The sequence below is a fragment of the Erithacus rubecula genome (assembly GCF_903797595.1).
Source record: "Erithacus rubecula genome assembly, chromosome: 4".
NCBI classification, from domain to species: domain Eukaryota; kingdom Metazoa; phylum Chordata; class Aves; order Passeriformes; family Muscicapidae; genus Erithacus; species Erithacus rubecula.
This window is the reverse complement of record NC_136686.1, coordinates 65948950-65965958: the sequence shown is the minus strand read 5'-3', so window position 1 is coordinate 65965958 and position 17009 is coordinate 65948950. Positions and strand designations below refer to the sequence as shown.

At 40.1% G+C, this 17009-nt stretch overlaps 1 long non-coding RNA gene across 7 annotated transcripts in view; it reads left to right on the top strand.

The window, feature by feature from the left end:
* The first annotated feature begins 8225 nt into the window (after positions 1–8225).
* Positions 8226–17009, top strand: part of LOC306801209 — a 76455-nt gene continuing 67671 nt past the window's right edge. For all 7 annotated transcript variants that reach the window (XR_013774013.1, XR_013774014.1, XR_013774015.1 and 4 more), the window contains exon 1: positions 8226–8476. This is a non-coding gene — a long non-coding RNA (uncharacterized lncRNA). The remainder of the gene's footprint in view (positions 8477–17009) is intronic.

Below are 17009 nucleotides of genomic sequence, written 5' to 3'. Positions count from 1 at the left end.
TCAGGTATTAATTTTCTGAAAGACTGAATTTTTTTTTTTTTTTTTTTTTTTGTTCTGGGTAATTAGAAACAACACTGATTTTTTTTTTTTTTTTTTTTTTTGACTAATACAAACTGCAGGATGAGAAATCTCTAGCAATGGATTTTTATGCTGGCTGTGACATGCAGCTCATTCACTTGAGGAGCTTGTCTAAAATCCCACACCTGAGCTCCTTAAAGGAGCAGATCTAAACAAAGTCAGTGAATTTGCAGGAAGTGCAAAAGGACTTTAAAGCCTCATGTTGCTGAAGATGTTTCTGTGCAGTGTCTTTGTTTACAGGTGGTTTTTAAGGTGTGTAAAGCCAGAAGCATCAGGTGTGAGAAGTGATGGTCTTGGCTCTCCCAGCTTTTGATTCCCATCATGTGTATCCATCCTGACCACTCTTTCCCAATGCCCATGGAGGTGACAAATTCTGTCCTGGTCACACTGAAAGCAGGAGAGATTTGGAAAACAATCCTGATTTTATTTATTTTTTTTTTCTTCCCTGCTAGTTTAATTTCCACTTCTCTGACAGGTGTTGCTATGCAAGGCAAGGATCTTGTAGTTAAAGGAGCACAGTCTTTATTTTAAAGTGAAAAAAGGATTTTGGCAGAAGTTGGCAGCTCTGGAATAATGCTCCTACTTGCCCTGAGTGGATTGTTTCTTTGCAGGAGGTGTGTGTATGTGACAGAGGCTGGAAAAGAGAAGGATAAGTGTGTGTGTGCTCTGTGTCATCCCTCCCTTCTCCTACTGCCTTGCAGAGTCTATAGGCTCAGCTATATAAAATAATACATTTATTTCAAAACTGTGTTAAGTGAGCTCATCTCAGTCACTCAGCAGTTATGAAATCCTGCCAAGTGCTACACGTCTTGTAAATTTAGAGGTTGTTTTTTTTTTTTTTTAATTTGCAAAGGATGAGATACTACACAGTTACTGAGGCAGAGAGAAAGCATCTTCCTTCACCCATAGCATTCTGAGGCAGAAGAATGATCTGAAATCCAAGGGTTTTGATTTGACCCTCCTCTTTAGAGCTTCTCAACATGAAGATTTTTGATTCACAGGAGCTGTCTGCTCAGGGCAGGCACAATGATCATTTTGCACTCACAGCTGAAGGTTTTGATGGGGTTGGTCACCAGCTCTAGCACAGCACAGCTTCTCCTTCTCCTTTTTCTCCTCCTTTTCCTTCTCCATCATCACCAGCTTGGAACCAGGAATGGGTGAGACTCCTTCCCTCCTAACAAGGTACGAATTCCAGATCAAATGTTAAGAGCTGCTTGTTTCTATGTGAAGAAAATCAGATTCAACCCCTGGACTTGTTCCAGGCAGGGATATCATTACATTTGACTCTTGTGTTTCAAACTGTTGAAGCCTGCTGATCTGACACAGCTAGGGATGGAACTAAAATATATCTGTGTTTCAAAGATGGGAGGCAGAAGGAGCTGGTGGGTAATTTAGTCTGACATTTAGGGTGTTGCAGGTCATTATGTGTAACTGTTACTCCCTGTTTTGGGCTCAGTAGCTTATGTTTGACTGAAAAATTGAAAAATTCGCAGGCATCTGCTGAAAATGCTTTTCAGAAGGGCAGGCTGGCTTATTTGGGAGTTACTTAGAAATGAGGTTTTCAACATCATTTCTCTTAATAATTTGTTCAGTGGGACAAGCAATCTGATTTTTTTTGTGTGTGTGTGTTTCTCACATTTCTAACATGGATATGCCTAATTCTATGTAGTTTCATGGGAATTTTAAGCTGGCATAAACCAGCAGAATTGCTGAAAGAAGCAGTCAGCATCCCCCAGTTCCTGCCTGGTCTGGTGCTCCTAAGCTGTGGATGAACCCACTGCAGAACCAGCCACAAAAGCAGCAAAATCAGAGGGTCAATACCAGGATCTAGTTCATGGCACAGCTGCATGAAGGGGAATGAGAATCAGGGATGAGAAATGGGTCAGTGTGGCTTCAGGTGCAGCTGGTGAAGCCATGGAGTTGCTTTCAGCTGTTAATTCTTGCCCTCTTCCTGGTGGGAATGATGTTGGTTCTTGGCTCTTTTCTGATGGGAATAGTGGTGATTTGTGTTGCTCTGCAGCCAGAAGTGTCTGTGGGTTCATCCTCCTGGTGTTAAACACCAAAACTTCACAACCAGGTGTGCATCAGAATGCTGGAATGAAAAAAAAAATTACAGTTATTTGATGCAGCAAAAGCTGTTCAAGGTATTAACATTTATTTTGTTGTTGGGTTTTTAGTATCTGTGTTGTTGTAATTGGTAGCTAATACACAGGGGAAAAGGGCTTTGGATTTACTGGAGGGCTTATATGAGGCAAATTAGTCTGAGTATTAACAGGTTGAATGTGGAAATTCCCAGTATGTGATGGCTGTTCTTAGTAAAAATATTTTCAAAAAATAAACTACTTTAAAGACATAAATTGATATTTATCTTAAGACCAGATTTAGAACAGTATTTAGTGCTAAACCAGGTGACCTTCACACTAAATGATTTTATTCTCTTAACTGAATGTTTTCTCTTAGGAGAGCATTTGGTAAAGAAATCTTTGTGCCAGCTCTCAGGCTTTTAATACTTTATCATGCTTTGTAATGAGAGGAGAGCATCTCCAGCCTGCAAAAATCTGAGATGGGCATCACACTAATATTGTATTAGTTTATTGTGCTTCCTTTGTGGTCTGAGGAAAGGTGAGGTTTTCTGAGATAGAGCTGAAGTTGTAAATACAGGATTTGAGGACAAGTCAACCCCAGCAACAGAGGATTGTGCATTCTGAGCAAGGGAATGTCTCTATCACCACAAAACACTGTGGAGTTCTGAATTAGAAATTCAGAATATACCCATCTCCTGCAGCATCACAAACTGATGTTGTTCTTCATAGATAGAAAAAGATTTTTTTCCAGATACTGCTGAAAGTGTTGACTGATCGTTTTTTTAGTACTGTCAAAATAATTTTTGTTGTTTTCATTTCAGTTTACCAGGAGCTCTTACTGTAGTGAAAGTTGTTACATAAAATTGGCCTGTATTTTCTTGCCAAAAGACTCCAGTATTGTTTAAGCAGCTGTGCTGAATGGTTGAAGCACAAAGTCACTCTTCAGCACTCTGATCCCATTTCTCTTCTGGTAGAACAGGGCAAAACTTCCTTGTATTTAACACTGAAAAATATTCCATTTTGAGATGGAATGGATTTTGGGTAATGTGATTGTGAATTCTTTCAGCAAGAGTTCACCTTGCCAAGTTTTAGCTGGTAGAAATCTCATTTTAACCGTGGCAGCTGATGAACTCAGCTGTACAGCCTTCTTTTGCAGAGGAACCTTCTTGTTCCTTCTATTTTTGTTCAGGACTTTGCCAGCCCAGGTCATCAGAGCTGCTGCCTGATGTTAGGTGGAAACCTTTTCCCTTGAGATCTGACCAAGCACATTGAGCTCAGAAACATCTGAAGTGACCATCTGATTTTGGGTTTAATTGTGCTGCTCCAAGTTTCCTGGCCACACTTGTCCCAAGATCCTGCTGTACCTTGTATTGGGTTCATGGTTGGACTTGGAGATCTTTTTCCATCCTAAATAATTCTGTGATTCCCTTCTTTTTGTTGCTACTGGCTGAGCCTCCAAACTTTGTTTTACTCTTTTACTTCACTCTGTGCTTAATTTCTGGTTGGCATCTGATCCTTAGTACTCCTGTCCCATACCTTGTGTCCTGGGTTATTCTTTTTACCTCTGTTTTGTAAAATCTTTTAGATGAATCTGTGGAAAAGCTTGCTTGGCTGAAATTTTTCTGGCAACCTGTGGCTTTTATAGGGGAAATTCCCATATTTCTCATGTAAAATTCTCACTTTAGGTTTTTATTGAAGACAGCAAAGGGTGACTTTTCTGGTTGTTCGTTGGGGGTTTTTTTGTGGGTTTATTTGTTTTTTGGGGCTTTTTTGTTTGTTGTTATTCCATTTTTTTTTACTTTTGAGTATTTGTTTCAGTTATTCAGTGTGCAGATGTGTATTCCTCTGGTAAAGCTGTAACGTAGCCAAGCTGTGCTGATATTCACTGGAGGTGGAGTAGTTTGAAGGAAGCTTTGTGGTCTGCTTTAGTTGTTTATACTTCAAAATAATTAAGGAGAAAGGTGCCCTTTTATTTACCAAGCATTTGCAAGTAAACCTTAAAAACCCATCACAGCAAATAGTAAATAATTTTCTTTACAAAACAAGGTCTTTTTTTTTTTTTTATTTTGTGAAGAGATGGGATTCTTGCCAGCCATGAAAGCTTTCAGAAGATTGCTCCTATTTTCTTCTTAGTATGTGTTAAATAGTAAAACATAAAAAATCGTTGACAAGTTTTTTTTTTTTTTTTAAAAAAAAAGGATATCCAGGATTGACACTTTTTGCTAAAATACCATTTAACTTTCTTCAGGTGGAAAATAATGGCTATTAGAATAGAAGATTAGTAAACAGTGCTGAAATTGAAGTTGTTTGGGTTTTTTTGATTTGTTTTTTTTAAAGAAAGAATCATAAATGATTGATTTCCTCTGGAACCTTAATATGTAGTGTTTTCCAAAGAAGGCAGTTCCAATCTGTTACTGTATCTATGGCTTATTACCTGTACACTCACACATATATAGAGTATTTGAAACATTGAATACATTGAATAAAAATGAAGTTTTGTACTTTGTTTAAACTGTCTGGGTGATTTCTGCAGATATAAAACTGAAGCTATCAAGGAAGCCTCAATTTTTCAGTTGGCTGAAAAAGGTGGTTGTGGTTGTGCATCACTTCTACGCCCAGCAAGTTCTGAAGAATTAAAAAAAAGAAAAAAATTACAACTAGAGAAACCAAAAACTTAAACTAATGGTCATCTTTTCATTACACTGTGGTTGAAACCAAGAACAGGGGCAAAGGACTTGCCACTATAAAGTCATGGCTAAAATGTGCCTGACATGAACCAAACAGGAAATTCTGCAGAGAAAAAGGGGAAATAAGAACTTGGATCTTGTTAATTAAAATTTTGACATGCTGGCCTTTTGGGGCTTTTTGAAAACTCCAGTGTGGGATGCATCACATCTGATGTTTGAATTTTTTGTGTCTCTTCTGACCACAGTGTGGGGGAAAAATTCCTTATTGTGCTGTGTTTGCCATCAGGTGCAAGTCTCTGGCAGGAGGGAGATGGAGCATTCCCTGAGGGTATTTTTGGGAAGCAGCTTTTTGGAGGATGGGATAGAGACTGGTCAGAAAGGAGACTGTGACAGGAATGGAAACTGAGGAGGGAAAAACCAGCAGTCTTTGGAAATGTTCAAACAGGGAAAGAAATTTGTTTCAGGGATGCATAGGGATTTGTGAAATTAGGTTGTTAATGGATTGAGAACAGGTTTGAAAAAAAAAAAAAGCAAAACAAAAAAAGAAACCACAATGGACCAGGAGAGTTACTTAAAAGTCTTTTATTCATCTTGCTTTTAGTTTTATTATTCACAAGTTCTATTCAGATGTTTTGTGTATTTTACTAATAAGACAGAGCTCTGGAGTTTACAGTGCTCTTAGTGTTTAATGGTGCTTGTTCTGCAGGAGGGAGCAGAGCTCCTCCATCCCTCAGTGACTCAGGGTCCCAGAGCACAGCTGGTAGAGGCAAAATGTGAACCTTGAGGCAGCCCTAGGAGGCTGGAAAGGAGCACAGATCTGAAGGCTGAGACAGAAGGTTTTATTTTTATTTTGAGAGGTCAGTAGCACTCTTCCACACAAGTCTGGAAAGGAATTTCAGAGTGTGACATCCTTTTCTTCCAAGGGTTGGTCAGAAACTCAGCTGGTGGAGCTCCAGATGTGTTTGTAGCACCTGAGGTGGATGAATATAACAGAAAGGAAATCCAAGTCTTCCATTGAATTAATCCCATGGCTCCCATGCATAACCTTTATATGAAGAAGAGAGGAAGTCTGAGAGCCCAAAAATCCAGTCAGGCTGCCAGATAAGCAGAGATTAAACTGGGATTAAGAAGTTTGAGCAGGAGGAACATGGCAGAGGTAAACCACTGCACAGGTGAGGCCACTCAGGGAAACTGAATGTCTGAAAAATATGTGTTAAAATGAGCATTTTTAACATGAATACTTAATATAGAGGTTTTCAAAGTATATATTAAAAAAAGGGGGGAAAAAAGTTTGCAAGAGCTCTCTTACACTCTTTAATAGTCTGAGATGAGGATAGGGAAAAGATACAATGGTTTTGTCATCTCCTGTAGGTGAAGACTTCAGAAATCAGTTTGCTGAGGCATTCCTTTAGAAAGGCAGAGGATTTAAGTCAAGTTAGGAAACTTCTGACTTAATCTCAGGGTGATACTGCTCTGAGAATAAGGCAGATGAAAATGCCAGGCATTGAGAACTGGGTGCCCTGATTTTCAAAACATCTCAGTGGGTTGAAAGAACTAACCCTGCAAAATTGGTCAAGCACCAGATTTGGTCTGAGTGAGCACTGTAGATAAAGTTCACCTGTCTGACCTGTGAGGAAAAACAGAATGGGATCATGAGTGCAGAGTGAGGATGTGCTTGAGAGTATTGTTGAGATGCCTGAGGCAGGGATGAAAAATGCACTTTTCCTCAGAGGAAAGAACCATCTGGGATAAAAGGGTCATTTTGAGGCTTTGGAGACTCGGTTTGTCAGAGACACTTGAGGGAACTGGGGCAGAGGAGAGGTTTCCTCCTGCATTAGCAGGACATGCAGGAGGTTATAGCTGTAATTAGGAAGAGGAGAACAGAGAAAATGCTCTGGATTTTCCAGTGTTTTAGAATGCCAGTTCTGCAGGGAAAAAAAATCCCCTAAAGATGCTTAACAAGCCAAACCTGGTGGGCTGAAAAGGAGACATATTTCCCTTTCTAAAGTATGGAGGTGGATGGCAAGTGTGCCCTGGGCTGGTGGGATGAGGGAATTGGCAAAACTTGTGTTCATCCTAAATTGGATCCAGAGAGCATGAAACAGGTCTCACTTCTGGAACTGCTGGGAATGAGAGGAAGAAAATGTCTGGCTTTGTCATGTCATTTTTCATCTAAGTGGGAAAATGAGGTGACTGAAAGGGATATGGAGAGGGAAGCAGGAAAGAAAAGACTCTGGAACCCACCAGGATTTGCTATGTTCTTGATGGGATTCAGTGAGAGAGAGAAAAAAATTATTTCAGATTGTAATTTTTAATCAAGCAAGTGATTGAAGAAAGCAAGAAAGAGAGGAGGAAGGACAAAATGAGCACTGAGGAGATAATTCAGAAACAATTGCTCTTACTTCATTGTAATTTTTTTCTGTACAATAAATGTATATTTAATCTAATTGTTCTAGTAAAACTCAGCTCTGGAGTAAACAAACATGCTCTTGCATTGTTTGGATGTCCCATCATGGAAGGGTGGAAGCAAATCCACCTCTTTACTCTTGAGGTGCTGCCAGGCAATTTGTGATACCACAAATCCAAGCACTTATATATGAGTGAGGTCTGGAGAAATCATTGACTTGGACATACTGATCATATCAGTAAAGAGAGGGAGGCCTCTGAGTGCAGGAGTGACCATTTCCATCATGGATAGTTTTAATAATTTTTTTTTTTTTTAAGGTTTATGTTAACCTATTTTTTGTTTAAAAAGCGAAAATGGGGAAACAAAAAAGATTTTCTTGAAAAATGATGTTTATATTTATCTATTTAAGTGCAAATTATCAGCTTTTGAAATGATGAGAAATCAGAGAAGGAAAATGAAAACCTTTTGTACTTTTAGACCAGCAGCATGAATGCAGATTTGGATGCTTTGCTGGGCTTCTAGCTGTGTTTTAAGTCAAGAGAATTTCCCTAGTTTTTCAGGCTGAGTGAAGTTGGGAGCAATTTGCTGTATGATACGGAATACAGTGAATCAGCATTCGCAATGGCAGCTATTTATAGTTACTCTATTTTTATTCAAAGCAAAACAATAGCACTGAATTTCAGGCAGTTGGACCAGACACTCAGGAAGGTCTCTCTGGAAGCTGAGGGGGGGGGAAAAAAAATCTCATCTTGCTGGATCTTGAGGGCTGAGCTCGTGAGCTCTGCCAGCATCTCCATTTCAGCGCCGTCCTCCGAAGGTGAAATCCGTGCTGGGGAGCTGCAGGAGCAGATGCCTCTAAAACCTGGTTTTTATCCACTGCTCAGGGGCTATCAGCATTGCTTGGATTTTATATTTGAGGGACTGAGCCGTGTGATTAATGCCTGTTAATTTTAACATCTCTTCCAGGTTTTTCTGTGACTGTTCCATGTCCTCTTGCTGCTGCCAGCGTGGATGCGAGTGCCGTGGCTGCAGAGGCTTTTTACTGTCTCATGCTGGGTCCCTCAAATCCAACAGCTACTTGGCAGTTTCCAAGGCAACCACCTGTGGAATAATTAAAAAGGATGGAGTGTGAGCTTGCCAGATATAAGGAATTCTTGCCTGGAGAGAGCGTTTCACTTTCGTCTTGAAGAATCAAACGTGATTCTGCCAGCAAAGTTAAGGTAGTACAATTAAAAAGTCATGGTTTTATTATCTGCAAGTTTGAGGTGGAGCAACAAGCCTGATACGACTGTCTGCTATACAAAAATGACCATGGTTCCTTCTGGGTTAATATTTTGGGTAGATCTAAGTGGAAAATGCATGAGAAAGGTGATGGAAAGGCAGTGTGGGTGATCAGTATTTTGTATTAGTAAAAACAGTTGCATGGACTGTTTTGCACTTTGTGCCGTCTTCCCTTGGATGATTTTAAGCTGGGAAGGACTAAAATGGAGCATACATTAGCTGGAGCATAAATATAGGAAGTGCAGCCTTCATGCCAAGTACACTGAGATTTCTTTGGCATTCACTGAAGGGATAGATATAAAAGGAATCTAGGAGTGGGCTCACTGCAAAATGACAGTCGGAATCAAGGGTTGATCTTTATCCCAGAGTTTAAAGGGTGGGCAGTGACTAATTCCATGCTGAACCAAACTGATAATCAGGTTTAGCTGCTTTGGTGAAGCAGCAGCTAAAACCATTTTGAAGTCTCAGATTCCCAGATTCAGAGCTGAAATTTCACAGTGGGGAAAAAACAAATATTAAGAAGCCTGTTAGAATAATAAAAAGTGGCAAATTTGGTTCTGAAAGTTGGAAACGTTGCTTCAGAACTTGATGGCAAAGGTGTTAGACTCAAGGAACTGGAAAAGTTATTCTCCAAGTATTGTATGTTGCTGGATGTATTTGCTCATTATATCTTCCTTCTCTGCCAGTCATTCAAATATAGCTGAATAGAAAAATATTATTCATTTCTGACAATGGAGTTAAGTGGAGAAAAACCACATTCCCATTCTTCCCATAGTCCAAATAACTGCTCAGTTAAGTCTGGTTACCTTGCCTGATGGTCTTGTGCAGTTAATTTTAGGCATGATGCTTTTGTGTAATTTATTTTAAGGAAAAAGAAAAAAGTCCTAAATTTTGAAGTAGAAATATTTGGGATGCCATCTGGCCTTTACATAATAAATTTTTCCTGCCAAAATGTTTGTGGGATTCTGTTGGGATATGGATGGGATTTCACATTCCATCCCTTCCACAGCACAAGAAGATCATTGTTTTTTAGATATGGTGGGTCCAAGAAGAAATAAGAATTGTGTGGTGGCAGCCCTGTGATCTGAGGGAATACAAATATAATCTGTCCCTTAAGGACTCTCATCTTTTACAGATGTTACCTAATTTCAGCAGCAAATACTTGCAGGTACCAGCTGAGTAGAGCTGCAGTTGTCCACCCTAATACTTGATTTCCTGTTCATTGGTTGGTTGTCACCACATCTTAAATGCCAAAATGGTTTTCTTTCTGAAGTAATTCTTCAGTCTGTTGATTCCTGTCAATATGGAACTGGGGAAAATGGGTTTTTCAGGCAGATGCAGTTTTCACATGTGGAAGGAGTGTGCTGGCAAAGTGTCTGCACCAAGCACAGTGAGGAGGATACAAAATTGAGACCCTGCAAATAAAGTGAAAGTACTTGGTGTGTGTGGATCCAGATCCTTGGTCTTTCCAAGCAGCATAAATAACTCTTAAAGATGGAATTGGGTGTTTGTGATAGAGCATGAGTGTGTTTGTGGAAGCCTAATGTAGTAGCAGTCAGGATTCCCAGCAGTGTACACAGAGGATTTCCAGCTTGGATGCTCTTACAAAACTTCCCAAACACATACAAATACCTCTATTTTTCTGTTTTACTTCAAATGCTGTGGGTGAAGTTTTTCTCATGAAGCTTGTATGTCCAATGTCTGGCTGCTGAAGCCAGAGGTGAGCAGCAGGTAGGATGAACAGCTTCCTGACAGTTCCTATTCCAGGAATGGGGATTCCAGGAACATCCCCTTGGAGGGGATGATTTGTCTCTAAAAAGGTGCCTGTAGAAATAAATCTATCTTTTCCATGGATAGCTCATCCTGGACAGCTGATTCAGCCCAGGTGGCAAACCTTCCAGGACCTTCAGGTGTGCAGTTACATATGTTTGTATATAAAATTAATTAATCTCTGCTATTCATCTATGAATTCATCTATTCCAGAGCTAAGTGAAGCTGCCCTTGATTACTGGTACAACCCCCTTACTCATCCTCCTCTTCCCAACTTGCACATTTGACCCTGTCAGTTTTCCCAGCCTTCTTCTGCAAGCCTGTGGTTTGGTATCAAGGGTAGTGAAGAGCCCCATGGAGTTTGTTAACATAGTTTGTAAGAGAAATAAAAACATCCATGCTAAATTTAGGTAGCTGTGCTGTGTGAAAGAAAATACAGTGACCAGGCAAAATTGATTTGTGATGATTTTATGTAGGTTATGTTTTAATAATCTTTATCCTTGGGAAGTTTTACAGGACTGAAGGGAGTAGATGGTTTGAGGTAGTGATGTGTTCATTAATTTTAATATTTTAAGGTGATTCAGTACCTGTTGACATAGAAGTTGTTTCTGTAGCCTTGGCTATTAAGAATTAGTGCTATATGTACCCAGAAAAATGAAATTTTCTATCTAATTCTCTTTCTGTGGCACAGGATTTGTTTTACTCCATGTTGGAGTAACTTGGTAACTTTTTGAGAGGGGAAAAAATGGGAAATAGTGATATGGTAGTTCTTTCAAGGATTATTTTGATACAATGCTTAATATTTTCCTATTTTTATACCCTCAGATTAACTGTATCAAGGGTCAGTTACAATGTGGTAGTCTATTAAAATACCCATGAATTTTATTAAATGAGTTAGGACTGTTTCCTGGAATAGGTAGGACTTTCATCTTGCTGCTTGGAAATTCAGGTAGTTTTTCAGGTTGGGATTTTTCAAAGGGAATTTTTCTTTCTAGCATGAGTGGAAACATAAGGGAAATTCAGAGGAAAGAGCAAAAAGCTCAAGTCACCTTTGCAGAAAAGGGAACTCAAATACTGAATGGACCCTTTTTGCCTAGGCTTGATTTCCCTTTGAGAAGGAGAGAACTCACTTTGATGTGTGGATGTTTTTTGAGGAGCAAAGCTGCACTTCAGCTTTAATGCAGATGGAGTTCCTTTTTTTTAGGCACCCTTTCACCCCTCCAACTGCTCCTGCTGGCCATTTTAGATATGCTTTTCTAGCATAGTTCAGATCTACCCTGATAGACAAGACAGAAAGTCCAGAATAGAATAAAAAAGGCAGAGAGGTAGTGAAGGTAAGAGGAGAAAAGCAGCTCTTGTCATTTACTGACCTGGAGCCACAGGTGGGTTATTGAGGAGCACAGCAAGGGTGAGAATGGGATCTTCCTCCTGCACCCCTTCATTGTCCAGACACCTGCAGCACATGGATTGATTGAGCTGGATGGTTTTATTTTGGGGATTTTTTACAATGTTTACTGGATTTGTCTCTTCTGGAATTCGTTAGTGAGAAGGTGTAAAGCTCTGTGGTTCCCCAGCTTAACTAACATCAGCCTGCTCAGTGAGGAACCTTATTCTTTTGTGAACTTTTGAGCCTGAATTCTATTTAAAATCCACTTCTTGACTGGAAAAGACTTAAGTAGCTCATACATAACTATTTCCATTGTGACTGTGATTTTCTAGAGCTCAGCCTGCTGCAAGTGTTGAGTCAGTTCTAAGCCTGCTGACCTGTACATGGAGTAGGGCCACTTGCCCCACCTCCAGTCAATCTATTTCACACTTAATTTCATTGAGATTCCTCATTAATTTCACTCCTGAATTTCATTTGTGTGTTTTAATGTCCAGTGAGTAATCTGCATGTGTTTCTTTTTGGTTTTTTCCTACTTATTTACTGCCTTTGCTGCTGTGAATAGCTTTACTATCATCAGCAGATGTCATCTCACTGTAGAGCCCTTTTCATGTCATTTATGAATTCATTGAACAGTGCTGGGAACAGATCCCAGCTCAGATCCCTGTGGAAAGAAGAGCTGAAATGGCACCAAGTCCTGCCAAAAGCAGGGTGGGTTTGCCCACTTCTGCACGTGGCACGGCTGAATTTGTGGTAAAAATCACTGTGCTGTTTTGGTACACTTGTAAACGTGGAGTCACTGTAAAATACTTGTAGGAATGGATAATAATATGTAAGATATGTCATGCTTCATCACAGAATTGTTAAGATTGGAAAAGACCTCTGAGATCACCAAGTTCTACACTCAAGCACCACCATTCTCACCACTAACCCATATCCTCAAGTGCCATATCCACAGATTTTTTGACTCCACAATTTCCCTGGACAGAGTGTTCCAGTGCTACCTATTTTTAATTTCACCTTTGAAAGACAGAGGTGAGCAAGGGGTTCACCTTTTTGGATGACTGAGGATAATGCTTAATGTGTAAAAGGTCCATACCTGTTTTGTTCACAGCATTTTTTCATATTCTGAGTTTTTAGTCTCAAAACCAACTTGGTTGTAACCTGCTGGTTTGTCAGTGTCTGCACTACCAGTAAATAGAAAATTATATTGAATAAAGGAAATTAGGTAACAGAATCCATCTCCACAATCATAAATACATGCTTGTTTTAGATGATTAAGTGTAGGAAATGGCCTGAGCATTAGAACTCTTCTTTGCTCTTATTTTCCACCATTAATGTAGCAAACATCTAATGTAAAACTGGCCAGATCTAAAGGATCTGTAGCATAAAATAATTTTCCAATGGTGTCCTGCAGCTGCAGCTTGGGGAAGTGGAGAGTTGAGGATGTGAACATGCTGCACATGAGTGCAGTGTCCCAATGTCCCACTGCTGCTTCCTCTTACCACCTCTGTTCCTCCCTAATTACTCCTGAAATTCTGTTTGCTTTTTCACTGCTCCTGTTATCAACCCCTGTGAGAACTGTATTTTCACAAAGCTATCTGCAGTGTCTTCAAGGTCTCTCCTAATCAAGAAAAAAAACTAATTTGGAACCCCTCATTTTCAGTGTGTAGTTGGCTGATTTTTTTTTCTCTATACAGGGCCTTGGAATGAATCTACTTGAATTTAATCCTCTGTTTTCTCTCCCAATCAGGCTGTATAATAACTAGCTGGAAGAAAACACTGAGGATAACTGCTTTGATGCATTTACTGGTTTATCTGTAATAAACCTGTGACCTCAGTGTGTCCTTGGCAGCATCATTATTGGTCAGTTAAATGAGAGAGGTCTAACTCCAGACCTGTACAGGATTTTATGTGTGTGTATAAGGGTTTATGTTCTCTGCATGTAAATTGACTGTTTATTGATAAGACCTTCCTCCTTTCTTCTCTACAGCTGAGTTTTCTTCAAGATCTTGTAGAGAAGTTGGTAATTGTTAGGGACTCCCAATATCCACAGAACCCTTTCAGATCCCTCATGTCTGTGTCCTGCAGACTGCAGCCCATCAGTTGGTATTTTTAATAATGTGGTTTCCTTAGCAATCTGGCTGTGTCCATGTGCTCTGGCTGTGTGATTCCTGGTAGGCTTTGGCAGTGAGCAGTGCTCAGCTTCCCAGAGAGGATCCCATTTCCTGCTCCTGTCTGCAGGCAGAAGCCTGAGCTGGAAGTTCCCTAAACTGCTACTTACTGAACAGTGAGTTCCTTTGGGTTTTCATGTGGCAAAGAAGCATTTCTGAGGTTTTTTCTTCCGTCCCCACAGCTTTGTCCTGTCAAGCTTTTGATCTTCTGTCACCTACTGGCCCAGCAGACTTTCTCATAAGCTTCACCCTTCTGCTGTATTTGATAAAATTTCCTTTTAACACATCAGTTCTCAGTGGGGTTTTTTTTCAGCTTAAAATGTTGCATTTAGTTTGTTAAAGTCTTTATTTTTTCCTGGAATCACAGTATGACTTCTCTTTTAGAAGGACATGCTTTTGAATGCTTTCTCAATATTCTTTATTTTGTTTTGTGTTAAGTTGCCCTTACCCTATTCTTCCATATGAAATATGGGATCTTTAGTAAGCTTCCACCCCCTTAATACCTTCACCTTTTTTTGCCTGTTCATTTTAGTTTTCTTTAAAACATTTTCCTTGTTTCTTCATCACAGAGTGCTTGAGGACCTGACTAAGGTCATCTGGTCCAACCCTCATGCTCAAGTGGGGATTTTTTTATTTTTTTAGATGCACAGCTAAAAATAGAGAACTACTGTTTCAAGTGCTGAACTGGAGTGCTTTGTAATCAGTAATGCAGCCACTCTTCAGCAGTGAAGATCCTGTACCCAGGTCAGGACTAGGTCAAGTCTTGCCTCTGCTGTGGGTTTTCAGAGTTGTTTGAAGGAGTGCTAATTAATGGTGTCTTAAAAATGCAGTGATTACATTACAGTGACTACACTGAGGATTTATCCATCTCCAAAATCCTGCAGTTTGGCCACTTCAGTTTGAAGAGGTGATGTTTGGTGCTGATAACTGTCAGGTGCATTCATGGGGCTGGGAAGTTTCAGAACCACAGAATGGTTTTGAGTTGGAAGAGACTTTAAAGACCATCCAATTCCACCCCCTGACATAGACAGGGACATTTTCCACTAGACCAGGTTGTTCCAATCCTTGTTCAGCCTGGGTTTGGACACTTCCACATACAGAGCTGGGCAGTCTCTCTATGCTGCTGAACTTGGTTTTGTGTCTTTTCTTTCTTAATGTGCTTTTGCTGGAAGGAAGAAGTTTTGAGCTTTATGGGCTTCCATGTCAGACAAAATGACATGAGGAAGTTTTAATCAGAAATTTACTCCTTGTTGTGGCCCTCATCCTGCTGGAATAATTGGAGGATGCTGCCCCAGCCAGTGAAGTGGAATGAGAAGTTTGGTTCATCCTTCTGTTAGCATCTCAGTGTGTCAGATGAGCTGCTCTCTGCATTCCCTGGGCTGTTGTGAGGGAATCAAAAAACTGCCCCAAAATCCTCATAGACCCCAGTGCAGCTACTTGAGATAGAGTAAATTAAATCCTGCCCTGGTATTTCAGTGTTTTCAGCTGGAAAATGTTTTCATTTTAAGAGAGTTTTTTCAGTCATGATGGTTAGAGAAGAGCAATTTGATGCTTGATTAAAAGCAAGGAGAAGGTTTGCAAAAGCTTTTCAGGTGAAAAGAATTCAGAGTTCTGTGAGTAACTTAAAAGGATAAAATGAGAGTGGAATTTTAAATCACATATAAATATGTTATAAAATAATGTTGATTGCAAGGAACAACTTAGTTTGACTTGGGTGCTTGATAATTTCACCTGGTTTTCTTCATTCTTATATAAATAAGTGAAAATTCTGCAACTTGGAGATGTACTCCAAAACTGCATTTTTAGTAGTTTATATCCCATTTCAGAGACCACAAAAGGATGTGGTCACAGGACAAGGAAGGATGGCTTCAAACTGAAAGAGAGCAGTTTTAGATGAGATATTTGGAATTAATTCTTCACTGTGGGAGTGGGGAGGCCCTGGCACAGGCTACACAGAGAAGTTGTGGCTGCCCCTGGATCCCTGGAAATGTCCAGCTTGGGATAGTGGAAGGTGTCCCTGCTCCATGGCAGGGGGTGAGACTAGATGGGCTTTAAGGGCTCTGCTTATCAAAATCATTCTGTGATTCTGAGAAGTGAGGAAAAACCCCAGCATACTCAACAGAAGAAACTGGTGAGATGAATCTGTCTTTAAAGGTCAGGTTGAATTTGGGTGTTACCACTTTCTGGTCATTCCATATGGTCAGTGGCAGCACCAGTTGAGCTGTTTCTCAGTTTTTAAGATGAGTTTGTGTCTGGACTTATTCACACACTACCAAGAAAAGGAAAACCCAAACCTAAGCCTTAATTATTAGTTGTTAGTGGTTGTTCATCCAAATAAAGGACTGATCTGACTTGCTGGAAATTTTGTGGTGCTTTACCCTTGATGCTGTGAGGTTGCAGGGCTCAGGTTTGTGTGGGTGAGTCCTGTCTCAGTGTGCAAATACAGACTCTTCAGCAGCCTCTGGGCTGAGGTTAATGAACTTTCTCTGTTCTCTTCAGTTCTGTCTGTTGCTTCCTCAGTTTTGGGCTCTGCAAGAATGCAGACTGGTCTAAAAACTATGTAGATTACATAATGTAGGGCTGGGGTTTCTTGCAGCTTGAGTGGTAGCTGATCTCAGTTTCTAGCAGGTTTTAAAAGCTCTTCTGCCCACCAAACCTTAGAGCAGGTGTTTGCTTCAGCAATGGCATTTGCTGATGTCATTGTTATGTTAATTTTTGGGGAAAGACAATATTTTCTGGAGGTCTGAAGGATGCTGAGAGCTCAGTGTTTATTTTTTCCCATCCAATGAGTGTGGATTGAATGCAAATGTTCAGGGATGGTGTCAGGACAGAGAGGATGGAGGGGTGTTTTCAGTTAATGTCTGCCAAGAATTAAGGAAAATTAACACAAAATTCTTGTGGTTTGGGAGAATACTCACTGGAGGAGTTGTCTGCTCCACAGATGGGGTCTGTACAGAGTATTTGGGATAACTGGTTTGAAGCAAGGGTTCACATACAATTTGCAGGGGAATGTTTCACCACCTTTAGATATAGTAATTGGTAGTTAGTTACTGAGCACTTCTCAAGGAAAAGTCCTTGAGTCCCACAGTCCTTGCTCAGGCAGAAATCTTACAAAATCAGTGGTAAGATGTGTTGGTACCAAGG